Genomic DNA, 14,980 nt, shown 5'->3' on the forward strand with positions numbered 1-14,980 from the left:
TTTTGCAAACTACTACCCTCAGGGTAATGGTTTAGCAGAATCCACCAATAAAAATCTTATCAAAATCATTAAGAGAACTATTGATCAGAATCATAAAAATTGGCACAAGTCTTTGATATTTGCATTATGGGCAGACTGTATAACACAGAAGGCCTCAATAGGCACTTCTCCATTTAATCCATTGTATGGAAAGGAAGATGTCATACCAACAAATTTAGTACTTCCATCACTAGCCTTAGTGCAGTTTATTGAAGAAAACCCCTCATCTTCTATTCAATTAAGACATAATCAGATTCTGAAACTAGAAGAAGAAAGGGAGAAAGCCCGAATTACACATGCCAAGCATCAACAAATTATTAAGTCTTCTTTTGATACTTCAACCGGCTTAAAACATTTACAAGTTGGTGATCTAGTTTGAAATGGGACAAAGCCCACGAAGATAAAGGAAAACACACTAAGTTTCAAAAAATGTGGCTCAGAACATTCCAAATCAGCGAGAAGATAGGCCCATCTACATTTATATTGCAAAATCTATTAGGAAAGAGAGATTATCTTCCTGTCAATGGGCTTATTTTGAAAATGTTCTTCAATTGAGGAGGTAACCCCTTCTCACTTTGTAAATATTCAATTCTCAGCTATATTTGTGTGAATAATCAGTTATTTTCTTTCTTAGAAAATAAGGTTGTGAATAGTATTCTATTGGCCTTTACTATTTTGAAAAGTTTACTTAAAAGAGAATAGTTTTAATATTTACTTTTGATAGATAAAAGTGTTGAAGAGAAAAGAAAAGTTCTGGGAAATTAGGTATAATTAAACTCTAGAAACCCTTTTTACTTTTGTGAACTCTTCTCAAAAATTGAAAATACTATAAATCATTCAAAAGTTTTAGAAGCCTAAAAAGGTTATCAATTGAAAACAAACACTGATCCAATATTAGCATCTTCAACTCTCAAAACTGTCATCCTTGTTCTCTTAAGGAGAAAATTATTCATCCCATCCATCAACGTTTATAATTTCTCAAAGTGTAATTCTAAAATATATTTGATATAAAAGATAAGAGGTCTTATCACAAGCCTGCTTACCATGATCATAGGTGACTAGTTCAACTGACATTACCAACATTGCATACCAAAACAGGGTAATGGCTTATAATTATAAGACAAGGGGTCTCATCACAAGCCAGCTTGTTCAGTTAAATTACAACCAGTGAATGGCATTGTCAACAGCTGCCCACCAAACCAAGACAATGGCTTTTTATCTTACAAAATAAAGAAATAAAGAAAAAAGAAAGTGTAATATAAAAAATGTAGAAACACATATTTTGGATTAATTCTTTTAAATTATACTCTCAAACGGATGGGACAATGAATGATCAAATGGTTAAAAGGTAACCCTACCGAGACTATAGACGTTTGCTGGCAGCAGTGGCTCTACCTGTGACAAAGGAGTCACTATATAAGCTAAGATGGAGAAGTCTTTTCTTTTATCATTAACAACCAATTAAAGTTTGTTTAAACCTAGGATGTATTTAATTTTGAGATGAGATAGAGATAGCAAAGATAGTTTTCATTATATTCAAAGTTTATGATTACCTAATTATATTTGATTTTCTCTATCCAATAAAGTTTTCAAATTAATAAAATTAAAATATTATATTATTTTCTCAGAGATAATTGTTTCTCCTAGTGAATCGCCAATTGTTTTGTTGTACAACAACCCCCCATTTCTATAAAAAAATTTACACAAAACTTTCAATAAGAAATGGGTCCCTTTTTAAAAAAATAAACTTAGTTACATATGTGAGTTAATGAATAAAATGGTATTAACGTCATTACAAGAAAAATCCTTATTAAAAGGTCCGATGTAAATAAGTCATTTTATAAAGCCTTTTGATGGAAAACAAAGTGTTCCTTTTAAAATATCGTAAATAATTCCATATTTGAGATAAAGTGATCAGAGAGATCGCATATCTCAATAACAAAGGGAACACACATAAAAGCAAGACCTCACCTAATCTTCTGATCCGAAAAGAAAATCGCAATCGACAATCGGAGAAGTCAAATGCCAAAGGTACACACACAAGGGCTCATCATATCTTCCAATCCGATATTGCAATCAATAATCGGAGATATTCATTGATAAAGGGACTTACGTAAAGGCCTCGTCAAATCTCTCGATGTGATAAAGTAAATTGCAATCGGCAATCGGAAATCGGCGAAGTCATACAACAAAAGGATAAAAGCTTAACCCAAATCCCGACTACGATCAATCAATTAGGCTCACATCCCAAAAGGTAAATACATGCTGAAAACAGTTTGCATGCATAATACCCCGCTCCATTATATTATAATATTACCTTTCGACAATCGGAAATATTCATTGTAAGTGTTAAAGCCCTTCCCTTTAACACTCCTGATTGTGATTTTCTATTTATCGCCAATCACCAATCAATGAAATCAAAAGCACGCTTGAAATAATCATTCGGTATACAATTTACTAGATGCGTATTTATGATATTAATTTACCACAATTGGCGGTTCGAACGGCTATTAAATTTTACAGTTAAGGGTAGATCCTTTAAAAGATTTTATCTGTGGTAATATTTAACTGTATTTCATTTATCGTATGTCAATCAACGTAATTCTATTCATTTTCATATTGGCTTGCAGCAGCAGTAACTCTATGTTATGGTTTGCAACTGTTTGTGCAGAGTCTCTGCGAATCCAAAAATCCAGAGAAAATGGGGAAGAAATCAAAGAAGTCCACAGCAACTCCTGCGGCCAAAGAACTAGAACAGATTAAGAAGGGATTCATCTCAGATACAACATGTCTTGGTCTGGGAAATACCAGCTGGGAAAGCATTTATAATCTAATAGAAGCAGAGGAGCCCGAAGAACTAGAAGAAGAAGCCACTGCCGATTCAACCAACAAGTCAGAAGGAACTCTCAAGGAGTTGGCTTGTTCTTATCTTCATAGAATAACAGCGCGAGCCAAAATCCTACCATATACTGATGTGGTAAGATGGGTGGTAGAGAAAATTCCAACGTCAGATAGAACATTTTCCACGGTAGATGGAATGATATTCGGCTCATTCAAGCCTGAAGATCTCAATCAAATGTACCATTTACCCCCACCCGAGAAGCGATACAACAAGGCGTTCCTTGAAGCATTTGCAAAGGAAAACAACTCGGAGTCGACCCCAATCAAGCAATGGAGGCATTTTCCAGAGAAACACAAACACGAGTCATCGGGTAAGTACTATGTTGACTCATTAGCTTCCCCTTATTTCTATGCTGGAGCTATGATGTGTAGACTGTGGGGACAACATGATTCTGCCAAATTCACTATAGATATGGTCTCACTAATGGAAGCAGCAATTAATGGTTATGTTATGGATTGGGCAAATATTTTGTCTGATAGATTAGCCACTGAGATCTTAGAGTACAGGAGGAATGCATATAAAACTTCCTAGACCATTCCCCCTTTCTACTACAGTGCATATATTATGGATACTATTTGTTTTAATTCTAAATACTCGGTACTTGGATGGAAATGGACTGCCCAAGATCTGAACCCAATTCATATTTATCATAAGCAATTGTGGAAAGCATGCTACAAAAATCACTTGTACAGAATTTGCAATGGTTTTGTTTTACCTGTATATTATTCTATTTTCAATAAGCCTGCCCTCAGGATATCCCAAGAAGCAAAAATTGACCTTACAGCAGTAGGCAACTAGTTCGAGGAGGAGAAATTTACCTATCTAAGGCTTTTTGGCAGCCTCACTAAACCCCATGTCCTCCCCTTGTATGTGCCTGATAAAATTTTAGCACGAAAATTGGCATATCAGGGAACTGTTGAAGGGACATCAAGAATCCTTAGGGACTACAAGAAACAGATGTGGCCTGTATTTCCCTTACGATGTGGCATTTTTACCCTACATGACTACAAACATGTAGAAAAAGTGGTGGAGAAGATTCAGATGTTGAATCTTGCCACCATTCCTAACAGGTAATATGACCCAAATAAGGTTGCCCATAAAGTCACTGCTCAAGCTAAACTAGCCAAATTTGATCATGAAGCGGATGAATTTGATGATTTATTTTCTTCGACCAATACAATTTTTCAAGTTAAAGGATTGGCTAGAATCAGGTATCAAGAAGAAGGGTTAGAAACATTCAATAGGCTCAGAGACTAGAGGTTGCAAACTTTGCCTTTAGACCTATTAGCTACAACCCCTACAATTCAGCCACCAAGTCAAATTGAACAAAAAATTGCCGACAAGACTCCTGCAGTGGAAAAGGTTCCTGAAAAAGAAAAATTGCCAAAGCAGGAGCAGGAACAAGGAAAGAGAAGTGAACTCATGGATTCGAGTATTTATATTAATCCCAAACTGCTCAAAGAATGGCATCAATTCAATTCTATTATCAGTAATATTGAGAGCCTACAAGGATTTAGCACACCTGAGGTGACAACTGGTCAGAAGACAACAACTAATACAGTTCCGACTGAAGGAACTAGCAGCCCACCCATGACTCAAAAGGATGTAGAAATAATTCCCGAGAATCCATCCGATGAAATTTTCCTACATGTAGAAGAAATACCATCCTTGGATGTCTTCTACAGCCCTAGGCATAGGGTTGTAATCAAGAGATAAAGGAAAAAGAGAAAACTTAATCAATCTCCTCTTTTGCCTTCACAAATGGAGATAAAAAATGTGGTATGGGAGAAGAAGTCAACCCTTATGAAGATCTTACTAAACTCTCTCAGTATGCTGGAGCATACACAACAACTACTATGGACAAAGCATCGGAGGTAAGCAATCTGCTTAAAAAAAAGGATCAAGGAATTATTTTTCTAGAGACACAGGTACAAGAGAAGTAGTAGAGGATAGAACAGTTGGAACAGCAGTTAGCAGCCCATAGGCAGTCAAATGCTCAATTAAACGAATAATTTCTCAAATAAAAACAAAGAATTGATCAACATGCAATTCAGAAGCAACAGGAACTATCTCAAGCATTGAACAAGCTGCAAGCAATAAATGAACAGTTGAGCAAATCAAAGGAAGAATAGATCACTCAATTGTCACTGCAAATAGAAAGATTCAAAGGATATCCCCAAGTGGGAGAATTCAGATTAGAAGCTCTCCAAATTACCAAAGCACTATCTAATCAGTTGAGCTTATTATGTCATAATATCTCTCTCGTTCTTCCCTTATATGAAATTTCATCATCTATGATTGATAAGTCAGTTGATGCAAGACAGAAATTGGAGCAAGCAGATGAAAGACTAACAGATTTTCTCTCTTGGAAAGAAACCAAGGAAGGACAAGCTACAAATCTACCCCAAAATCTTGAATCGCATAAGGAAATCCTATTCCTTGAATGAAAATCTCAACTAATGAAGGCAAAAAGGGCGACATCAAGACGCAGATCGGCAACTAGTAATCCGGTTGAGTTGATTAATGATACTCTTTATTTGTCAAATTTAATTTCAGAATGTTCTCCAAGAAAACTTCCATCAGTGAAAGCATTGGAACAGACATGGAAACGGGAGTTGGAGCAGAGGGAAAGATTAATTGCAGGTATTCAAACTTTAACATGGGAGACCTTTTGGTTCTTCCTTGTTAAAACACATAGTCGGAGGATAGCAATGAAATGCCTCACTGATGCAATCAGTTACATGATTGCCAAAATTACTGATGCCACATATATTTCCCAGTTACATTCACGCATGAGTCATCCTCCAGAAATAGTGAACCATTCTGACCGACTGCAAGCATGCCTATTTCAGGGAGATTTTCATATATTTATGATTTGGTTAATACCAGCACATTGCATTTTTATTTCATAGTTTGTTAGTTTAGATAGTATTTAAAGACCCTTTCATGTTTTGGAAAGAGTCCAAAAATTTTGTATTAAGACTTGGATCAAAAGTTGCACTACTGTGCTTCCGATATATATTTTTTTTATAAAAACTGGACCTAAATTCTGAATTTTGATGAAGAATACTTTTATGTGACATGCACTATTGCTTCTTGTAAAAGAATTTCTAAGTTGAAAGGCGGGATTTGAATGCAATTCATATCGGAGGAGATTCAAACACATATGGTACTATTATCTATGTTTTTTGCTTCATGCTTTTATGTGAATCAGCATTTATTCATTTTGCTATTATTGATGTATGTATATGCTTTCACAACAATTCTTTGACTTATCACTATTGAATGTTTAAGAGTTGTTATTTTTATACATATGTATGTCAATGATATATAAAGAATAGTGTAATAATGTTTTAATTATTACTTTGTTCAACTACTTGAACAAAGTAATTATCATATGAATGAATATTTTTGTTTATAAGTAGAGTCATCTATATGCCTACTTATCAATAAGAACCATCAAAAATTGCACTAAGAGAAAACTTCCAGGGATAGATTAGTTATTTATGTTATTGTATTTTAGAATAAATTATCCATCATTACCATCAAATATTAGAAAATCAACCACTTATCCATCCCATTTATAAATCACTGGGAAACTGGTCCCATTATGTCCAGTCAGAGGCACCACACCAAATGGAAAAGGAGTTGCTTTTAAGGTCTAGACCGAGTGGTTTTCCCCGACGTTGATGTAGTGATTTTCGAGGCATCAACAAAATCCTATATAAAGGATAGAGACTCCCCTAGAGGAGCATTGTGTCTTATTTTGTAATTGAGCCCAGCTCTATTGGAGGTTGACCCCTCGAAGAGGTAAGTGAACATTGCTTTCCTTTCTGAATAATAAAATACTTGTTGTTCTTTCTTATTGTTTTGTGTTCTGGGTATAATTTCTTCGCATGTTTGGTATTCTGGTATCTTCTTGCAGGTCAAGAGCATAACAAGTGGTATCAGAGCGCTTTCCAAGGCCGATGGGATCTCCATTTTTAGAAAAAAAATTGGCTAGAGACGTATTTCGGCGTCTTTAAACCACGGGATCTGTCGTTGAGCGCATAAACCTACGGATTTGGGGAGGCATGCACACAATAAATACAAGAGGTGGTCACGCTTGTTGGACTCCCTTGTAACCCCTGTGGGTACCCCTTCAAGTAGTAGTGCATTAGACAGAACCACACATGGACTGTCTTCCAAGTACCCTATGGGTATATCGAAGTCCCCTAAGCTCTCTTGAAACCTCGCCATAGATAAACCGTCGGCTGTCTTGCTGCTACAATACACCGAGAACAACACTCGGGGAGATTACTCGCCCGTACAATAGGGTAGGCAGGTTGTACGGTTAAGGGTACGGTTGATCCTCCTTGGTTAGTTCCCTAAAAGATTGGGCCAAGTACTATTATTATACCCTTATGTATATTGTGATATGTAGCACCTGACACTCCTTGAGACCGTAGTTCCCTTGTCTCTCTCTAGATCACGCATCCTCTTTGCCAGATCCGATCTAGCATGTGGGGTTTTTTCGCAGCCGCAACAATCAGTTCTGCCATTCAGATCTATCAAATCCGCCAATCAGATCTATCAGATCTACCATTCAGATCTAGTAGCAGGGGTTCGATCACGGCCACATTCCTACTCATACTCTGCAGTTGAGGGTTAGCCGACAGATCAGACTATTTGTGTGGGCTCCTATACCTGGGCGTGATTCTCGTAGGACATTGGGCAGAATTGACTTTTCTGGGATTCGGCCACTACAGTATTCTTAAGTGAGAGGTAAAACTCCTTTCAGAGTAAAAAAAAAAAATTGAGAGCCTCCGGGGACGCTTATAAGAGACTTAGCCCATAAGAATCAGGTCAACGAGCTGAGCAAGGTGGTACCATTCAATTGTTAGCGTCAAAAATTTCGGGTGGTCCCAAATTTTAAGTGCACCAGATCAGTGCATGGTACAAACCAAAGCTCAAGCTATGGCCAATGAGAAGATCGACACCCTTGAACACAAGTTGGACGCAGTACTGACGTCACTCAAGACCTTAGCTAACACACTCACAAAGGGCAAGTCAAATGAACACTTAGAGGCATATGCTTTCAATGAAAACATTGAGGGCAAGTCTAGCCATTCTCTTCACCTCTTTGGCAACCACTAACAATCCCAGATGCGACCACCCAAGCTAGACATGTATAAATTTGATGGCTCTCATCTAGCCACATGGCTAGCACAAATGGAGCAATATTTCACACTGAATCACATCAAAGATGATGTGACTCACCTTAGTGCGGGTAGCATGTACTTGGATAATGAAAGATGGCAATGGTGGCAGTGGCATCAACGTTGCAATGGAAGGCCCATGACTTGGCAGACATTCGCAAAATCTCTTACAGATCTCTTTGACCATGAATCTAAATTTTTGGGTCATCTTACTAAGCTCCGACAGATAGGAGCAGTGAACGAATATATTATAGCCTTTGAAGCCTTAGCCTTCCGCACAGGAGGTCTACATGATCAGTTCTACTTAGAATGTTTTGTCAGTGGTCTCAAAGAAGCCATACAAGCCCACGTCTGACTGCAACACCCAACCTCATGGCTAGATGCTTTCAAGATAGCTCGTGAAGTATAACATGTGTTAGCAGCCTAGTCCAATCACCCAAATTTCATAGCCAAGGGTCGCCCCACCCAGGCTCAAAGCACTACCCAAACACTCAAGGTTCAAAAGGTGTCACCAACGGAAATGGCAGAAAGAAGAAAGCAAGGATTGTGTTACTACTGTGATGAGAAATACTCCCCTGGGCATAAATGCAAGGAGCCCAAATTCTTTCAAATTGATGCTATTGATCACAGTTCATCGGAGGAAGCCCCACCACTTGAGGAACCAGAGGAGGAAGATGAGGAAAACCAGCCATACAATGTACCTGAAGAACCATTTATCTCGCTTCATGCTTTGGCAGGGATTTATTCTCCCGAAACTCTCAAAATCAGAGGCTTTATTAAGCATCGCCCTGTAGTAGTCTTGATTGATAGTGGCAGTATGCATAACTTTATCCATCAAAGAGTCGCTGAAGTAGTGCATTGTTTTGTCAGAGCAGTCTCTAATTTCCAGGTCCAAATTGTTGATGGGGGGACAATGAAATGTGAAGGCCGCTGTGAAAATGTCAAACTTCAAATGGGGGATTATCAGTTAAAGACCCACATGTTTTCCATACACATGGGAGGGTGTGACATTGTCTTGGGTGTTGAATGGCTCTGCACACTCGGCCCAATCACAATGGATTTCCAGGAGTTATATATGAGCTTTAAGCAGAACAACCACACACATACCCTCCACGGACTCCAGGCAGGTGCTCCCTCTATCATCAGCTCGCATAGGATGGAAAAATTGTTAAAAAAGGGCCACCATGGAGTTATAGCCCAATTTAATGCCATCCAGGCCTTCAAACCCACTTCTCTTCATATTCATCCTGAGATGCAACAGATCTTAAACAACCATATGCCAGTCTTTGACAAGCATCATGAGCTTCCACCCTCGAGAGGGGAACATGATCATAGCATTACTTTGGTCCCAGGGGCCCAACCACCAAATGTGCGCCCATATAGATATATGTTTGCCCAAAAGAATGAAATTGAAAAAATCATGAAGGAACTCCTGGAAGCAGGCGTCATTCGTCCTAGCATTAGTCCTTATTCATCGCCTATGGTCATGGTGCTCAAGAAGATGGGGAATGGCGTATGTCTCCAGACTTCAGGGCCCTCAACAAGTTGACATTCAAAGATAAATTTCCCATCTTGGTTGTCGATGATTTGCTGGATGAACTAAATGGGGCTCAATTATTTACTAAGATCGACCTTCGCTCGGGCTATCACCAAATTCGCATGAAAGAAGTAGACATTCCAAAGACTGTTTTCCAAACTCGTGAAGGCCATTATGAGTTCCTGGTCATGCCATTTGGTCTTTGTAATGCCCCATCCACTTTTCAGAGCCTCATGAATCACCTGCTCAAACCATATCTCAAAAAATTTGTCCTTGTTTTCTTTGATGCCATCCTCATCTACAACTGCACCTGGGCCACACATCTTCAGCATGTAGATCTGCTCTTGCAACTGCTCCGGAAGCATAAATTATTTGTCAAGATGTCCAAGTGCTCTTTTGGCATGGAAGAAGTTGAGTATTTGGGCCACATTGTGGGGCGTGAAGGTGTCAGGGTGGACCCCAGAAAGATCCAGGCAATGCAAGATTCACCTCAACCAAAGACCTTGAAGAGCTTGAGAGGATTTTTGGGTCTCATAGGCTACTATCGCAAATTTGTCCACAATTATGGTTGCATTACTAGACCCCTCACTCACCTCCTCAAGAAAAATTCATTTCTATGGAATGATGAAGTGCAACAGGCATTTGTAGCTCTCAAACATGCCATGTGTTCCACTCTTGTATTAGCACTACCCGACTTCACCAAATATTTTGTGATTGAATGTGATACTTCAGGTACGGGTATTGGGGCGGTCTTAATGCAGGAAGGTCAACCCTTGGCCTTCACTAGCCAAAAACTAAGTGGGACAAATCTAGGACAATCTACCTATGAGAAGGAGATGATGGCCATCTTACATGCAGTCGATACCTAGCGACCATACTTATTGGGATGGCATTTCCAAATCTGCACAGACCATCAAAGCCTTAAATATTTTTTGGAGCAATGTCTATCCTCGCCACAACAAAATAAATGGCTCGCCAAAATGTTGGGATATGATTATGAGATAATTAACAAGAAAGGGCGCGAAAATGTCATAGTAGATGTGCTATCATGCCAATTTGAGGAGGAAATCACCCTGCTCGCAATGTCCCTTCCCATTCTAGAATGGATTGAAGAAGCTCACAAGGAATGGTTTTCACATCCTTTGCTCTCCCAACTCATTAATAAATTGCAGGTGGATCCAAATTCCACAGTGGGCTACTCTTGGTAGGATGACATTCTTCGCTATAAGGACAGAGTCATGATATCACCAACATCCACCCTCAAAAGTTTCATTTTGGCAGAGTTACACTCATCTCCCACTACAGGCCATTCAAGCTTTCAGAAGACTTATGCTCGCACTCGACGTTCATTCTTTTGGATAGGCATTAAAAATGACATTCTTACTTTTATAGCTGAGTGCGACGTATGTCAGTGCCACAATGGAGAAACAGTCAAATCCCTGGGCACATTATAGCCATTGCCCATCCCAGCCTCAATCTGGATGGAGGTTTCTATGGACTTCATTACAGCTCTTCCGAAGTCAGGCAACAAGTCAGTCATCATGGTGGTTGTGGACAGACTTTCTAAGTATTCTCATTTTTGCACCCTACCCCACCCTTTTACACTGACTTTGGTAGCTCAATCTTTCATGGACCAGATCTTCAAATTGCATGGCATGCGCACTTCCATTGTTTCTAATCGTGACCCAATCTTCACCAGTAACTTTTGGAAAGAACTCTTTAGGCTACAAGGTACCCAACTACAACTCAGTACTTCCTATCATCCCCAAACTGATGGTCAAACTGAAGTAGTCTACAGATGTCTGGAGACCTACCTTAGGTGTTTCACTTCAGAAAAGGAACATCTATGGGCATAGTGGTTACCTCTAGCCGAATGGTGGTATAACACTAACTATCATGCCACCACAAAAATGACTCCCTATGAAGCAGTTTATGGTCAACTCCCTCCTTCCCCTACTTCTTATATCAAGGGATGCTCGAAGGTACAAGAAGTGGATCAACTCCTACAGAATTGCACAACCATGCTAGCCCACCTCAGAGAGAATCTCCATTAAGCTCAAAACCGCATGAAGCAATAGGCAGATCAACATCATTCAAAATGTCAATTTCAAGAAGGGGATCAGGTATTTTTGAGGCTGCAACCATATAAGAAAACATCACTCAAAGACAAGGGTTGTCAAAAATTATCTCCAAAATTATATGGATTGTATCAAGTACTTCAACGCATCGGAGAAGTCACCTACAAGCTAGCTTTGCCACCCACTGCAAAAATCCATCCAGTCTTCCATGTCTCATGCCTCAAGAAAGTGATTGGGAACCATTGCTGAATTCAAACCAGTCTACCAGAATTGGATGAAGAAGGTTCAATCTGGCTCCAACCTAAATAGGTTCTTGACACGCGAGAACAGGACCTGCGCAGCCGCACGATCAAGGAAGTCCTTGTCAAGTGGAAAGACACCTCTCCAGAAGATGCGACCTGGGAACTAGCCACTGTCCTTCAGCAGTTTCCGCAGCTTCAACCTTGAGGACAAGGCTATTCTTATGGGGGATGGCATGTTAGGGTCCAACCCTAACCCCCTTATTTATGTAATAGGGTCGAGTCATAGTTATAGTAGTTATAGTTAAGTAAAGAGTCAATAAAGCCCATATTAATAATTGTAAGTGGTTGACCCACATTTAAAGAAGGGACCACAATTAGTTGAAAATGGGTCATGGTATTAGATAGATGGTATTAATAAGAACCATGGTATTTCATGTATGAATCCTATATAAAGGATAGAGACTCCCCTCGAGGAGCATCGTGTCTTATTTTGTAATTGAGCCTAGCACTATTGGAGGTTGCCCCCTTGAAGAGGCAAGTGAACATTGCTTTCCTTTCTGAATAATAAAATACTTGTTGTTCTTTCTTATTGTTTTGTGTTCTGGGTATATTTCTACGCATGTTTGGTATTATGGTATCTTCTCACAAGTCAAGAGCATAACATGTTGGCCAAGAAAGAAGAAAACAACTATTTATTTATCATTAGCAAAGGAAAAGAATAGGGGTGAAATGAACACTACCACTTAGGGTATATGGTTGTAGCACTTTCTCACGGATTTAGGTGTTTAGTTTCATCATCTAGCAATTATATGGTATTATAACCAGGGTAAACTGAAGTTCTGTAGAGACCTAGTACAATGGAAATGAACTAAGCACATTGGGGTGCACATGCACTTTACTAGAGGACAAATTCATGATGGGGCCATTGATCTATAGACTTCCCTTCTTCTGAGCAAATTGTAGACATCTTCACCAAGGGTTTCACTAAGCAAAATTTTACATACTTATGAGGTGTCTTAGTGGTGAAATACATAGATACTTAGCATTTGATCATTTTTCATTACACTCTAGTATGATGGGGTTTTTCTTCCCATCGGGTTTTCCCTCTTTAACTCACATTTTTGTTTTTAATTTATGTACTGAGTACCTAACAAGGCTAAAAATTATCGAGACTCATATACGTGTTTGTCCTTGAGTACCTATCATGGATAAAAATTGTTGAGACTCATATATTGTGCACATACTAATTGTTGTCTAGGTGGGTATTGGAGTAAATGCACATAACCTAACCTTACCTATCCTACATTTCCTACCTTTTATGTGATCCCACAATTTCTAACACTTACTACTTATAATATGTCTATTTTTAGTAAAGGGTGCCATATATAATAGCATGTAGCAATGACTAGAATTTCCTTGGGAAGTGACATGGTTTTTTTTTATCCACTATTGTTAAGTTCCTATTGTCTAACCAACATATCCACAAGTGCATACCTTTTCGCTATTTTCAGGGACAAACCTTATCTAAAACCCTATCCACTCATCTTTTAATCTAGGAAACCTTATCCTTTGATTTCTTATTTTATTTTTGGAGTTTTTCTTCACTACTTGAGTTAGAAACTGCATGAATGAGTTATATCTTTAATCCTCACTTAATTTTAGCTTAGTTTATCTTTTCTCAACTTTGTTATTGACCCTAACGCTATTTTAGACCTCACAAATCCAATTTTTACCCAATTGAAGAACTAAGGGTGTGTTGCTTTTCTACTAGTTGTGCATGCATTGGGAGCCACACTTGGTGCACATTTAGCTCTCTCTATGAGAGGGATATTTGATTGTATTCAATTCAATAGATAATCGTAAAGTGAATTTGAATTAGTCTTTTAGTTATTTATTCCATTTGAGTGTTATTTTATTCTCTTTCTCTCTTTTCGTCTTGCAGTAACTAGTGTAGTATTTTATCATGACCAAATCTTGTGCTTGTGCTTAAAGTATAACATATTTTCTTCTGTTTGTAAAAAGCAAATTTTTATGATTTCAATCTTCAACCTTTAAGCCAATACGTGATTCATTTGTCAACTCATCACAATGTCTTCCACTTTGTTACAAGTTCCCCGAAATGTAATGAGAGTGTTTAAACATAGATGCATGACTTCGTTTCTTATATATAAATATGAATAAATACAAAAAAATAAAATATTTCATATTCTTTGAACCAAGCCAAAAAAATCTACAATTAAAAAATATAAATTTATCAATATAATCTCATTTAGTATACTAATACAGTAGTTTAATATATATATATATATATATATATATATATATATATATAGTTATTAAATACATCGGTCTTATTACCTATAATTAAAATTACTATAATTGTATGCTCACTAATTAAAAACTGAGTTTTTTTCCTAAAAAAATTAAATTATAATTTTATTAAGATAAACATAATTATGTTTCCTAATATTGTGTAACATTCCGAAAGTCTCATCAACCTTTTGTTTTGAGCCTTTCATGTACATGAGTTTTTGCCCAAAAACCATCATTTATACATCACCAAAACGGCAATTTCCAACACATAAATTAATAGAAAATCATTTTTTATTAAACATAAAAATGTATTTAATAGATATCCATGTGTACAAATAGTGCCAAAGGGGGAGCATGGCTCCCTCATTATGTATACATTTTCTTAATCCTTTTTAGGGGTTTAATGGTTGTTGGGTCGTCCCTTTTTTCATTATTTTGGCGAGTTTACTTTTAAGTAGATGTCATATTTAATGAAAAGTCTTACTATTAGAATTTTTGGTTAATTGGGTTGGAAAATTGTTTTTTCTCGTATATGTGTAATTTGTATGATTATCTTTAAATTAAGAAATTACAATTAAAAAAAATCTAATTTGTATGATTATCTTTAAATTAAGAAATTAAAATAAAAAAAAATCTAAGTTCAGCATGTGCCACAATAACTTTTTAACTTA

This window comes from Pinus tabuliformis, chromosome 3_1, assembly GCF_031772625.1.
Source record: "Pinus tabuliformis cultivar Carrire ecotype Pingquan chromosome 3_1, CPIR1, whole genome shotgun sequence".
NCBI classification, from domain to species: domain Eukaryota; kingdom Viridiplantae; phylum Streptophyta; class Pinopsida; order Pinales; family Pinaceae; genus Pinus; species Pinus tabuliformis.